Source organism: Saccostrea cucullata, unplaced genomic scaffold (genome assembly GCF_032062105.1).
Source record: "Saccostrea cucullata isolate Sc308-1 unplaced genomic scaffold, CSIRO_AGI_Scuc_v1 ctg673, whole genome shotgun sequence".
NCBI lineage: Eukaryota > Metazoa > Mollusca > Bivalvia > Ostreida > Ostreidae > Saccostrea > Saccostrea cuccullata.
The window spans coordinates 53144-68437 of NW_026929332.1; the positions used below are offsets into that span (position 1 = coordinate 53144).

The following is a 15294-nucleotide window of genomic DNA, read 5'->3' on the forward strand; positions in this document are numbered from 1 at the left end:
ATATTGTAAATGCAGAATCTCTATCTTAAATTTAAAGACATACCGTAAGGAAATAATAAGATAACTTCTATAATTTTAGCTGTTAACATTCGGTAAGAAACTAGGTCGCTTCATTCTATGGCGGCCTATGCGGGTTAAAAAAATGGAATATTTCTGAAACATCATGGAACATGTAGAAATTATTTTAGTCTAAACTACAGGCCTGGGTTCATAAAAACAAAGTCAGATAGACAAAACAACGATTTTCCATTTTTTGAATAATGATATTACCAGTAAATTATAATCTAATTTTTTTCTAAAAAAATTTTTTACAGGTAAGTCTTGTTTTCACAAGAATCACTAATGAAGACTTTTAGAAGAGAGCAGAGTTTAAGAACCACTAAAATCAGATGGAGAAAACCATAAAAATCAGATTGAGAAAGTGGGACTGGATTTGACTAATCCCTGTGAAGCCACCATCCAACACCAAAAACCAGGACCCAATCTGGAACCCCCAGGCCAAGAGAAAGAGAGGACATCCAACAGACTATTGTGAAGTTTAATGTGTTACTTGATTACTTTTTGTTCTTAAAAATCTTTTCCTAACAAAATTGTAAATATTACCTGAAATTATCACACTAATTTTGAATATTTGGTGAATAAAACACATACTTTGATGCCTAAATGCTTGATTTATTTTCATTAAATGCTGAAAAAGAAATATGGGGTGGGGATATAAAAAATATCAAAACTTTCTTATATGTGCACTAACCCCTACTTTTCATGCTATGAAAAGAAGCCATAATACCTAAAGAAACTGTACAACAATTTTCTTAAAAAGTTTAATTGTAGAAATATGTTTTTCTTTGGTTTTTCGAGCAATTTTATAGGGAAAAATGTGCCTAATTTTGACATGGGTGAACAACATTTTTGGGTACATGTTATCTAATTGGTATTTATTTGCTCATATTTTGTTTAAAAAATCAACTTTGCAATACTTTTAAGTAAATTTAAGCCAAATTAAGTTTTAATTCACTGTATTTAAGTTTTATGAGGTATTTTATTGTCTAGTAGCATTTTTAAGGAAATTTCCCATGCTCTATTTTGGCCTATGTTCAAAGGGTTGAACCTCTCTTAGATGAACACTAACATACACTTTTCTTGTCTTTAAATTATTCCTTGGATATTACACTTTCAGAAAAATATAAGCATTTGAAAAGTTTAATGCACGTTTTTTTCCGCGTATCAGAAGAATACATCCTTAACAACGCTTCAAATTTTCAAATGCTTCTCTTTTGAAACCGGTTTTGGGTCAATAGGGATATATAAATCTTACTTTTTTTTCGTTCTCTTAGATTTAATAAAAATTTTTTTTAGTGTAGATAACTATGTTACTTTCATTTGAAGATAATTTAATGTTATTAATTGTTCTTCCGAAAATATGAAGATGTTTTGTATTGTTTGTTATAACGTTCGTTTTCGAACATCAGTAATTATAATTGCTTGTATAAAAAGTATGTATACATGAATATGTTGATGAAACTAAAACACTATTATTGTGCAATTAGGCAATGTGTTGGATTGCTTTTTTATGCCCTTTTCATTTTGAAATGCGTTTGAATTGTTTTAGCTTGTCATTTTTGAATTTGTGCAATATGAACCATTTTTTTGCATATTTATAATAAATTTTGACGATTAAATATTATGCCTGAAAGATAAGGGGCATTTTATTTTACAAAAAGAATGCAAAGTAATGGAGCCTCGTTAAGAGAAATGTGAAAAAGGAGAAGATTAGATGCTTATTGGCAATTTTGGAAGATATTACGTCTGCCACTTTGGTTTGTATTTTAAAAGAAATGGTTTTGTTAGATTTTTTTGTTCTACTTGAATCACGAGGATAAAATCTACTTTGAAGATACCCACTTAATTTAAAGATGGATTGCTATATATTTTCTTCACGGTTTTGATTGGACTTTAAAAAATTAAATGTCATTTAAAATTTCTAGACTGTCCTTTATTAAAGAAAATTAAAATGTTAAAAAGCATAACTTATGAAACAGTCATCATTTTGCAAGTTCTATGATCGAGATAATGACATTGCCAGCAAGTACAACTATCATTAAGCCAAATGCTGACTGACGATTTTCATACTAATTGTATAAAGAATTTTATTTTCCTTTTTTTCTTTCCCATCAAGACAAGGAGCACTCGGCGGGTTTACCCGCACCTGATCCCATCTCTGATGTTTTAGAGGTCTGTGATTGCTCTGCTAATAACTTGTATTGTCTGAATGGACCTCAAGCTTGAATACTGTTCGTTATCTATTCATTGGCTAAAATTCATTAAAATTAACATTTCAACACCAGAAATTAATATTCATTTTTCCTTTGTATGATCAAGGGTAATTAAAAGAAAACGCAAGATGATTCCCGAACAAGGCAGCCTTCAATTAATCGCCCTCAATGATGTTATGGCTCTTTTGGATAATACGAGTACTTATAGTATTATGTATTGTTCGTAAGGAATTATTATACAAAGAGAAATGGCAGCATAGAGTCTCTCCATTGATAGGTTTACCTTCCTGTAAAAGTTAACCCTTACAAACAATGTAAATTTTCTGCAATGAAATATATGGAGATAGCGAACAGTATTCAAGCTGAAAAATCCATTATATAATACAAAATAGGAGCAGAGCGAACACGGGCCTCCAAAACCTCAGACATTGGATCAGATGCCATGGAGGAGTGAGCATTCCCTGTCGACCGGTCAAACCCGCCATGTGCTCCTTGTCATGGTAGGGAAATAATCATCCGTCGACAAACCAGTGTGTATATGGGTCATTTTCAAAAAATGTCTACTTTTTTGTCTTTTGATCAGAAAAATAGGAAAAACATTTTTTAGAGTGAAAGTTTTTTTCCCGTTGGTTAATATACATGGTCATACAGCTTATAAGTTATTTTATGATCATCTCCCAGGTGTTTTATAAAAAATATTATATGCATTCTGAGTAAAATTTAACTGTAAAACCATGTCACATTAACAAAAATTTTATAACATGCTTATTTAAATGATAGGGAAAATATTACCATGTGAAGATATGCACTCTTGTAACAGAATGGACAGAAATTGTAACAGGAGGGACAAATTATCCTGGTATTTATATACTGATTTAAGTTTTATCATTTGTTGTTCTTAAAATTATGAAAAATTCTTAGTTTTGCAACAGCATAGAGTACCTTTAATAAACAAAAATTGAAGTGATAAATATTTTAATAGCACTTTACAATTAAATTTCGTAACAGGATGGACATAAATGTCTTTTATTGTCTCGAATTTGCCAGATTTGACAAAATCATGTTTTTATTCTACATTTATTTCTCTTTTCCTAACCAATAAAGTTTAAAAAAAAGTCAATTTTTCTTTAAAATGTAGATTTCATTGTCCATCCTTTACACTGTTTTGTCCATCCTGTTACTGTTTTGTCCTTCCTGTTACCCGAGTCCTTACTGTTACCAGTGTATTTTCCTAGTTTAAATTGCTTTGGCAGAGCACCTATTTAAATAACTTTCTGTAACTGTTTATTATAATCACAAAAATAATGTACAAGAATGTTTTTTTCAACTATAGCATATACATATTCAGCAATAAGGCTTTTCATGAAGAAAAATCCATAGATTTTGCTTCTGTTTGGTATATGGTAGTTTGACATGCTTTTAAACGCTCATATATTAAATGAATGTCAAACATCTTGGCATTCAATGATATTTTTTTCATTTTTTGACGATATACAAAAGATTATTTGATAAAAATTTTGAAATAGAGTTTTACAGCTCTTTTTATGAAAGTAACAGGAAGGACATTAAAATTTAAATGACTAAGATAAAATGTCAATATTTTTTAAAAGAAATATTTTCTTTTATGCAATGCAGTGGATTTTAGGAGTTTATTACTATATCATTCAAATAAAGTTGAAAAAATCATAGTAAAATCACTTTCATTTTTCAAAAATATGTCATTCAAAAAATAGACTTTTTTTGAAAATGACCCGTATAGTTTATGTCATTATGATTTGACAGTGTACATATATCACATGGCTTCGAGGATGACATACTAGATTATTTGCACTAAGATGACAGGAAACCCCTGTAGTGTTATGTTACCCTATGCCGAAGTCCGAGAAGCCGTGTAATAAATATGTTACATAACAATTTTAAATATTATTACATACAGCGCCATTGCAAAACTGCCATTGATCAGCACATTTGCATCGTACACACTCATGTTTCAGGTCGCAAAAGTCATTAGTTTAAGGTGTCACAGCTTATGCTTAGGAGTAGAAAATGTAACTATTTATCCCAAACTAAACATCTATGATCTTAAGTTGATAAGCTTTAAGAGATCAATTTTCATGATATAAACAGTTACATTTGGGTGATATTGGCTTTTCTAACCAAATCAGAAAATATTTAAGCAAGTCGGTGTCGCCTTTCAACACCTAGATACATGTATAGCGTCATAGATCTTAAGGTCGTTGGACTATGAGACATGACGGCAAGCCTCTAGGATTTCGTCTATCTATCTTTAATTGCAGTGATTACAGAACAATTAATCGAAAATTGCATATTTAGAAAATATTGTTTTCCCCGAAAATCGTGAGAGAGTTACGAGCTCAGCAAAAGACCAAGTCAACTGAAAGAGAATAAATATAATTAGTATGGAGTGGTTTCTTTTGAGGCTATTTAAGCAAGAGTTATTCCTCATGGCAGCCATTTTGTAGGTCAACGTTCTCAGATCCCCTCATTATTCAATCAAGTTCAATTTGTTAAACTGGTTACTGAGGTAAAGTTAACACTTTTTTCATATGAATATATATACGTTTGTTCAGGTCTCTTTTAATTCACATAATTTTAAGATTGTAAATATTTCCCCCCATATATTCCTTGAATGCATGTTTAAAAATTGGTTGCTCATAGAGGTAAATTCACTCCTTTGCCCTACAAGATAGCGGTTAAGGGGAATAACTCCTAGACAAAACACATTATAGGAAAACGGTCAATATATCTTTCCCTAACTTCTTATGTTTCTATTTCTTTACATATCTCTATTGCCCGTCTTGTTTTAGAATTAAAGTAAAAATGATCTTTAAATTTCAGTTTCAGATCTTTAAATACACAGAGGGATGCGACAAGTACGAACAATTTCGAAAACGGTTAGGGCTTTCATACTTCAAATATATATTTACTGTGACAAGACCTTTCATTGGGTATAAAGCATTTGATCTTTTGACTTTGACCTTAGAATTTGACGCGCTTTTGAAAAAAAAACTTAAACATTAACCAGAACTTTTGAACTTTAAGTGCTAAGGCTTCCATATTTCTCAGGTGTGACAAGACCTTCCTTCGGGTACTATAAATTTTGATTTTTGACCTTGACCTTGGAGTTTAACTTGCATTTGAGAAATTTCAACCCTCGCAATAAGCTGCCATACGGGGGCAATAGTGTTTCACAAACGCATCTTGTTACACCATAATTTGTTTCTGTTGCTTTATCATGACCAGGAAGAGGTGTTACCGGTTGACAGAGAATGCTAATCTCTCCATAGCACCTGATCCAACATCTGATGATATAGGGATCTTTATTTGCTCTTATCATAATTTGTATTGTTTAATTGGTCTGTTTTATATGCATATTTAATAAGTCTTGATTTGTGTAAAATTATACAGACCAAGTATTCATTTCATAATAATTATACCATCGGAGTGGGGTTAAAAACTTGTTTGTAACATTCAGATAAGAATCCAGAGACTCAATGTATTGATAATTTATTTATGCATATTCAAAATCTTCTCATTTATGTATGAATACAGCCGTGTATTTTTGAATTGAATATAGTCAGGAACATAAGTCTTTTTACAAGGTGAAGATAACGAGGAGAGATTTCTCTCATAGTTCATGTCAATAAAAATCACTAAAGTGCAAATTAACGACCCCCCACCCCCCCCACCCCCCCGGAACACCATTTAATGATTTAATTTGGGGATGGATAAACTGGTATATTTTGTTGTCGTTGGCCATGTTGACGTAGAGTCACGTGTACAATCAGCTACATCTAATATGAAACTCTAAGATAAACGTGGTGACTTTAACTTTTCAATCGTCAACTTTGCTTACTTATGCAGTAATTTACCTTTATCAGCTGCGTACGGAGTTTATATAACCCAGTTGATTCAATACGCAAGAACATGCTATATGTTATGAAACATAATGAATTCCCTCCATTGAAGAGAATTGTTAGTATAAGTAGGAATAACAGACGTGGTATTAAAGGCAAAGTCTTCTAATATGCAGATTTTATAATGAGCATTCAAAGACTATAATCAGTTTGTTATACAAGCTTTGTCTTGATCATTAGGCAACAAATGAAATAATAGAGAAGTGATCCTTCAGAAAAATTCAAAGCAGTGCTTCCAAAGAGAATTCAACAGATGAAAAGGGCCAGAAAAGAAAACATCACAAAGGTCAATTAAGAAAGCTTTCTGGTTCGAAAGGCATTGTGCCAAGCAGTAAGACCTCGTATTCACAAGATTTTGAGGTTTGATCAGCATTTGCAAGCCATATCAAATACTATAATACCTTGCAATGCAGTATCAGGAGGGTGGTAAAGTTAATTGTCTAACATAAATCTAACCTTTTTTCATATTCCATGTTTTCGAGTTTAAAAATTAAATTGGTCAGAACCCATTTATGCATTTTTCCTAAAGAATATCTGTACCTAGAGGCCAGGAATAGAAATGACTCTGATTTTTTTTAAATAAATGTTATTTTAAAGGTGGAATAAACTATTTGATAAAACGGTGTTTCACCGATGCCAGAATCCTTCAGCAAACTCCAGAAAAAGACAGAATCGATTTTTCCCTTAGATTCTATTCAGAATTCTGAATTGGTTTTGTTTTTCACAGAGAATTGTATCCTTTTATCACAGAAAATATACTCAGTAATAGAACGACATTCACAAGAGAACTCGTAGGTGTACATTTAATTCAAATTACACAATAGTACCGACATTTGAGACGCTAAAACTTCTTAAAAACCTTTTTTGTTTGAAAATCAAACAAAATGTGACAATTTTAATTTGTATTGTATATTAAGATCCCTTTTTATTACCGGTATGTAAGTTATTTTCAATTTTCATTTTACACATTGCTATAATTTTAAATTAAGCAATCTATGCATTAAATTTAATTCCTGAAAGCATCTTGAATTTTCATGAGAAGTTGTCCGGTTAACTATTTGTACAATATATATTTGTTATTCTACGATAATAAACGCAGTGTTCCATTCATTGGGGTTCAAAAACTAATGGTTACTTTTCTTTAACATAACATGCATAATGACATGTTAGATACATCCCAGTTCTCCACAATTAATTAAAATGTTGAAAGCAATATTTTATCACTTTCATGCCTACCTCTGAGCAAATAAACAGCTGCTATATATCTGAAGTACGTTCTACCGAACAATCTAAAGATTCTTTATCGATCATTGATGTTTTCACAGCTCCAAACGTATGATAAGCACCGAGGGGTAGATAAATAGTAGACTTAAAAGAACTATTTAGAATCTTTACAGAACCAAATAAATGTTTATTGCATATAAGATAAATTAATCTGTTTCTCTAAGTGTGAGTCAAACTGTTAAAATTTTATATACAAAAAGAAAACTTCTTTTTGTTCATTTTGTTTTTGTATTTATCCCATGGTTATAAATCTTGAAGAGGAATCAGGAGATTGTGAGGTTTGAAGTTTTGTTTGAATATATTTTATGTAATAATTTCAGACATTCTGCTTCCATTAGTTCTTGTTCACCTCCTACCTACTACATGAAAGGTACATAAATATTAATATTAAAAATTATCAATTAAATTGGTGCCGAAATATGACTGAACTACATGTATTGCCGAATCGACGTTAAACAATATACAATCAATCAATCAATTAAACTACTTAACATTGAAATACCGTCGAAGGTAGTTTTTTAGTTGAAAAATGAAAAAAAAACAACGATTTTCAATGTGTTCATATTTATATATTTATTGAATAAATTAATTCCTCGATGAATCAGTGAAATATATAGAGATAGCGAACATCATTCAAGTTCAAAAGTACATTTAAGCAATGTAAACTAGGAACACAGTAAACATGGACCTCTGAAAAAAATTGGGATCAGGTGCCATGGAGGAGTGACCCTGCCCTGCCGACCATCACGACAGCCGTCTGTGGTCCTTGCATGACCTTGAAATAATGGGAAAATTCGTCGACTATTCCGTGTGTAAATAATGGTCTAACAACTAGTATGAAAAATGTCATTCAGAATTTTACTTAATGTAAGATTGTATTTGAGACAAGGTCATTGACCTTAGAACTTACGAAATGATGACTTTAAGCGAGACAGTTGATATTTTTGTAATATCAATTGTTTGTCAATAACTTGTCTCATTTTTGAAAAAAAAAATTGTGTAAAAATTCTCTTTCGTATGGAATCAACTGAGAGATATAAAACCTGCAAGTGATCATTGTTTCATTTGTAAGATTACAAGTTGACGATTTAAAAGTAATAGTCATCACGTTTATCATTAAAATTTGGTGTTAGGTTTCCACTATCGTCTCTTTTCAGTAAAATATTTAATGTATAACAGATATGTCAGACTCTCTGTATCTATTATTTCAAGCTCACTTAAATACACCAAGTCGACATATGAATGGGAATACTTGTTGTTAATTGATAATATGTATTCGATATTTCTAAATGTCGAACGGAAAGCAACAGGAAGTGTTTTCGTATTTTTGATAATAAGATTTTAAATAAATACTGCTTTGTATGAATACAAATAGAGGTCTTCTAATTATGGGACACAAATTAAATGGTACGTATGGAAATTCTGTCGTATTGTAAAACAGAACTGGTCTTCCAAAACTACATAGATATTACCATTCAAAATCCCAAACATCTTTTAAATATCAATTTCAGAGAACTTGTTTCTCTAATCATTGTATTCTAGCAAAATATTTTTGCAATGGAACAGTGACAAGGTAGGCAAATTTACGAGTTCGATTTTATTTAAAAAGGAGCTGTCAGTGTCAAAAATCATGGAGTTCATTTTTTCTAGGGGATGGTTGTAGAAAGGTTTGATAAGTCATATGTTTTGATGTTACCGAATTTGATAAAATTTTGTGATTTTAATCAAAAAGTTCCTTCATCTGATTTTTACAACTCCTCAGATTTTCATGTTCGTCGTGTCGGTTTTGATTATGGAAGTTAACAAATTTTAAGATTTGGAAGAACTACACTTAGGTTCAAACTAGACGCAAAGTAATGGGTTAGAATTCATTTCATATTTCCAATTCGTATATAATTATTGCCTGATATACATAAGAGAAAGGGCTAAAATAGGCCGAGTCTGCTGCTCAATCTTATTCACTTCTAGAGCTGTGATAAATATTGTATAAATTAAAAAAAGATACATGTATATATCAAAAGATACTTAGTCCTACATAGCATCTGATCCTTATATGATGTTTTAAAGTTACATGTTCGCTCTGCTCAAAATATGTTTTGTTTCAATGGAATTTTAGGGATCTAATTTTTTTTCATTATTGATGGAATTAGATTAGGAACTCATACGTGGTACAAAGGTAGTTTATAGACTGATACTTGTCACGACATTGTATGATCTATGAACTAATATTATTTCATCTGAACAAGTAAGGGCAGAAATTAAAACGTAAATTATCGCTTGGTTCATGTTGCACATACATGTATATGTGTAAAACGTTGTCATTTAGATGATTATTTTCATGCATGTACAGAAGTCTTGCTGAAAACAGATAACAAGTAATTGAATACCACATGACCATGTATCAAGATCAATAAAATGGACATAGAAATTTAAAGGGTAACATTTTTTGGAATAGTGGTTCTCCCTTGTCTCTTTTCTATTTCTGTTCGTTCTGAATTTGCTTGAAAAATAGTTTGTTTCATTATGAATAAGCGATTTTTGAATGAAATGATTTTACGTACAGAACCTGTGGGCAGCATTTACTAGCCTACGCTAATAATGTTTAAAGTGCAAATTGCACTTTTGAAGCAAAAAAGGATTTATTCCAAACTTTACCGCTCAATTAAGTGGATTGGATACACTTTTCATGAATGTCATGAAATAATCAAACTTAGTTTTAATACCCTGGTAAAATATATTCAACATATGCGTCATTTTCTGAACTGTTTTAGTTCACTATTACTGACATAACTAAATATATTTTGTCAGAGCATTCGGATAATTGGAAAAAAATGATATGAAAATAGAAATAATTTTAAATCTTTTAATTATATTTCCCTTTTTGCTTTGTAGTAAAAAGAAACTGAAATGAAGTTTACTGTATTAGTTTTATTTATCAGATATTGTATATCCAAATAAACACAGGTAAATCTTTCCCTATCCCTTAGAGGGCTCTTTTATTACTTGTGATAATAACTTGTCTTTGGAAAGTAGCCTTTTGGGAACATACCTATTTCTGATTCTTGAAACTTTAATGATACCCCCGCTCAAAAGGTTGGAGGGTACTAGTATACAGTGATCGGGTTTGTCTGTACGTCCGTCCGTCTGTTACGCTTTGGGGTACAATGTACCTATCTTTTATCCGCAACTCCTCCTATACCACTGAATAAAGTTTAATGAGACTTTCCAAAGAATGTTTGTTACATATTGCGACTGTGACCTCCTATTTTATTTTTTGATCAGACACATATTTTGGGTTTCCCATCTCTAAACATTGACCTGCTTTTCATTTTATAATATTGACGGATATCCATCTCTTGTCCGCAAATCCTCCTATACCACTGAATAAAATTTGATGATGCTTTCACAGATTCTTTGTTGCATAATGCCATTGCGCAACTTTTATTTTACATTTTACTCTGACACTTATTTTTGGTTTCTCAGAGTAAAACATGCACTTTGCCATTATATTATAATCATATGGGAGGCGGGGGTATCATTTACTGAGCTCAGTGCTCACAGTACCTCTTGTTATTATGTATGTTAATTTAAGAAATGCTGTCTCCATGAACTTCAACTAAGCGCACTGAATACCAAGATTTGATTTGATTATTGCTTCCACTAAAATTTCACTTTAATGGAAGTGTAAAATAATTTATTTTAAGAATGTTACTTTAACGAGAGTTGTCACGAAGTTTAGACAGAAAGATGTTCAGGATTGTTATTTTCATAGAAGTTGAAGCACATCCAGCATTAACATTAAACATTGTAAGCTTTACAACATCTTGAAGCTGAAGGTCTAAGGAGAGAAAAGTCTCGAAGACTTATATGAAAATCAATTAAAGTTTCAAATACTGTGATAGGTCCGGAATATAATCAAATTTTTTTTTTCTTCAAATTTTTAACTTTGTTAAAAATGCTATTACAAATGAACTTTTGAATATTAATTGAATCGTTAACTGCATTTTCGACGCTTCAAAGTTTTAAGCTATGTAATGTAAAACTTGTAAGTTCATTTCCCCACTCCCTCTTGTCTTTTTTTCCTTTTCTTTTTTTTCTAGTACTAAAAATAATTTTAAAAGCGTCTCAGCGTTTTATACAAATTACGTGGTCATATGAAAACATTCTTAGAGATTGCACTCAGAAACAAATATATAAATAAAATATCGATATTGAATAATTATTAGGAAACTAACAAAAGTTTTGTTTTAAAATGTTTTTACTTATTCCCCTTTTTTTACTTTCATTCTCTTAGCATTCTCATAGATAATATCAGGATCTGTATCTGTTGTTCAGATTAACCAGTTTGCTTGGATTAAGAAATTTGAAACTTATTTTAATTACGGAGTAGTTAGGTATATCATGGTACATACCGTTCTCTGATTGAGCTGCCCACGCTCTTTGGGTGAGGGAACAAAAAAATATCAGTACATCGTGTACATGCTTAATGTCACTTCTTTCACAGCTAGAAGACTGGATTAATTTACATTTTTCTGATATAATTCACTACTCATTTTTCAATTTTTTCTTGGCTACCGGTAAATCATTATATGATATTGATGGCATTAAGTATCTACATGTAGGTCTTGGTGTAAGATTGAAAGTTCGGAGTAAAATCGCAATTTCAATATCCTGATATTACATGAAAATCGTGAATATCGTGAAAACGTTTTCTGTAATTCTGTCTACTTATCCATTAGAGTGCTATGTTCAATACAATTGTCTAACAGTCATCGTTGGTATTGTTAAGTTTTTAAGTGAGCTTGTCTTGCGGGAAGTAAGTTAGCAAAGTTATCCAAACAAAAATATTGTTTTACATTTGTAATATTATATTTCTTCTCATAAGAAAACTTTTTATCCGTAATTTACTTAAAAGATCCGTTAATTTTCTATAAAAGTCTATATTTGGCCTTCATATGCACGGTTTATAACGCGTTTAGTCAATACTGCCAGGTGTACTGTCACACATTAATGTCAAAATTAATGACACCTAAATGACTATTCTGGAATTATAGATTGTTAATTAAATTAATAAAGGCGTAGCGTGTGAAGTTCCTGTCTGTAACAATCAAATCAGTGAATGCATGTATCCAATACGAGGGGCATATAAAACTATATATCATGCTTTGGTCAATATTTGGTATCTGATCCTTTTTTATGCAACTGTCTTAAAGATTTATTACTGAATGTTCACAGAATGTGTACCTTAAGACGAAATTCGATAATAAAGGTGTAGAAAAAAAGAGTACTTCATTACAGTTACAGGAATATTTTAAAAAAAAAAATAGTTTGCATCATAATTTATAAGAAATTTAAGATTTTATAAAAAGGTATACTAGAATGAATTAACAGATAATTTTTTTTATCTGATAGGACTATCTGATAGAGCACAAAACAGTCCTGTAAAACAAGGGCAACTTTAAGAGAAAAAGAAGTGTAATAATCGAATATCAAAAAGTATGTTATGCTCCAACGGTTTTATATTTCAAATTAACAAGGAATATAAAATAGTGAAAAGATTAACTTGTCAGGGGCAAACAATTTTTATTTCTAGCAGACCTCGATATCTTTGGGGATAATTTACGGTTTTTAGGGTTCCAATGTACAAAGTTTGTTTTCGTCCAATGTGACCTTTGATTTGATGTTGCCTTTGCGATAACAATATAAATAGGGGTCATACTCCTCAGAGGAAACCAGTGAACCAATTTGATTCTCAAGATTTTCACTTTATGATCTAAACTTTGTCGCTAGCTCCACTATTTAGAAAGTAGTATGCATTTCTATGAATCTGGATAGTTTTGTAAGCTAATCCATTTACAAGAGAGAAAATGGATTCCTTTTAAATTTTAAAAAATAATCAAATTCAAATGCAAGCAAAATTTGAAAATTTGATGCTAAAAATAATCAATTGCAAATTCAAATGTAAGCAAAATTTGAAAAGTTAAAATGTTAAAATAACAAAAGTAATCATGTGTAAACAAAACTGTCTTCTGATGACAAAACTAAGAAAAATCGTATGACAATTCACAGTTTAAAAAAAGACGTTTTTGCAAAAATTCAATCCCATAGGTTATATAAATAGAATGTAATAAAATGAATCATTCATGTTAACAGGTAACAAAATTTACCTTTTTATTTGTCAGTTGTGATTTATTACCCTTAAAAATTCTTACAGCAATGAATATCACTGTGAAAAAATTGTATATTTATCAAAAGGGTCATCGGACTTTTTTTTTTTAAGGGGCACAAGCATATAGTATAGTAGCTATATTTGAGATAGTGTTCTATATATTTCCCGTGCCATCCCTCTCGGTTCCTACTGCCATGTGCACTCACATTAAATGCATGACATTTGTTTTTTTCTTCTTTCGAAGTAATAAATATCATCGTTTAAATAACATCATGTACAAAGTCCAACATTTTCTTCTGCGAAGCGCAGTGGTATATACTGTAAGAGTGTGATGTAGTATCGCGGAGTAAGGTGTTGATATTTATTTCACAGGTTCGATTGCTTTATTGATTGTATATTGTTTAACGTCCCTCTCCAGAATTTTACAATCATGTGGAGACGACACCACTAGCCGGAGAGCTACAAATTTTGTCCTATACTCGGCACTTAGGGCCATTGATTAGTGAGGAATCTTTTCCGTGCCAGCACCTCTGCGACACGGGGCCTCAGTACATACGGTCTCAATCGAAGGACCGGTCTCCACTTCCCACAGAGGGATTCAAACCCGTATGGAACGCCAAATTAACATATATTCAAATATTTGTACCTATCTTCAAATAATTGCACCTATCTTCAAATAATTGTACCTATCTTCAAATGAATTGAAGAAAGGTACAATTGAATTAAAGATAGGTACAACTGAATTGAAGATAGGTATAAATAATTATACCTATCTCTAAATAATTATACCTAGGTACAAATGAATTATACCTATCTTTAATAGAATTACACCTATCTTCAATTCAATTATACCTATCTATAATTCATTTAAAGATAGGTACAATTGATTTGAAGATAGGTACAATTGATTTGAAGATAGGTTCAATTAAGACATATCCACAAAAGATTTGAAGATAGGTACAATTCAATTATACCTAGGTTCAATTCATTTTATGTTGTTGGTAAATAATGAACGCTCCCTTTGAGAGAATATTGAGTATGGAGGGAAACGCACAGAACCTACTGAGCGACGACAACAAGAATGAAAGGAGAAATAAGGGTTAATTCAAAATGTGCAAAAAAAGCATCATATACTTATAAAAATACACATGTATATCATGTACGTATATCTTGTATTCCAGCCAGATGAAGATTCCGATTAACTTTTGCGCCAGCTGTTACGTATCGGAAATGACGTATGATAAAGGGAGTATTTGTTATTGCCAATATCTTAGTAATTAAAGATAGGTTCAATTCAATTGTACCTATCTTTAAATCAATTATACCTCTCTTCAATTCATTGCATTTGTACCTATCTTCAAATCAATTGTATCTTCAAATGAATTAAAGATAGGTATTAATTGAATTGTACCTATCTATATTCATTTGAAGATGGGTACAATTGATTTAAAGATAGGTACAATTCATTTGAAGATAGGTACAATTATTTGAAGGTAGGTACAAATATTTGAATATATGTTTATTTGGCGTTCCATAAACCCGTGACGTAAGGATCAACTCCTTAACTCCAGAGCAAAAACATAAAACAATTAAAGTCGAAAAAATGCTTAATATGCCTATTTATATATTC

At 31.0% G+C, this 15294-nt stretch overlaps 1 protein-coding gene across 1 annotated transcript in view; it reads left to right on the forward strand.

Annotated features, from left to right (window-relative positions):
• The window catches only part of LOC134280493 (uncharacterized), a 66394-nt gene that overhangs the window by 49187 nt on the left and 1913 nt on the right, over positions 1–15294 (forward strand). The gene's annotated exons all lie outside the window — the stretch shown is intronic.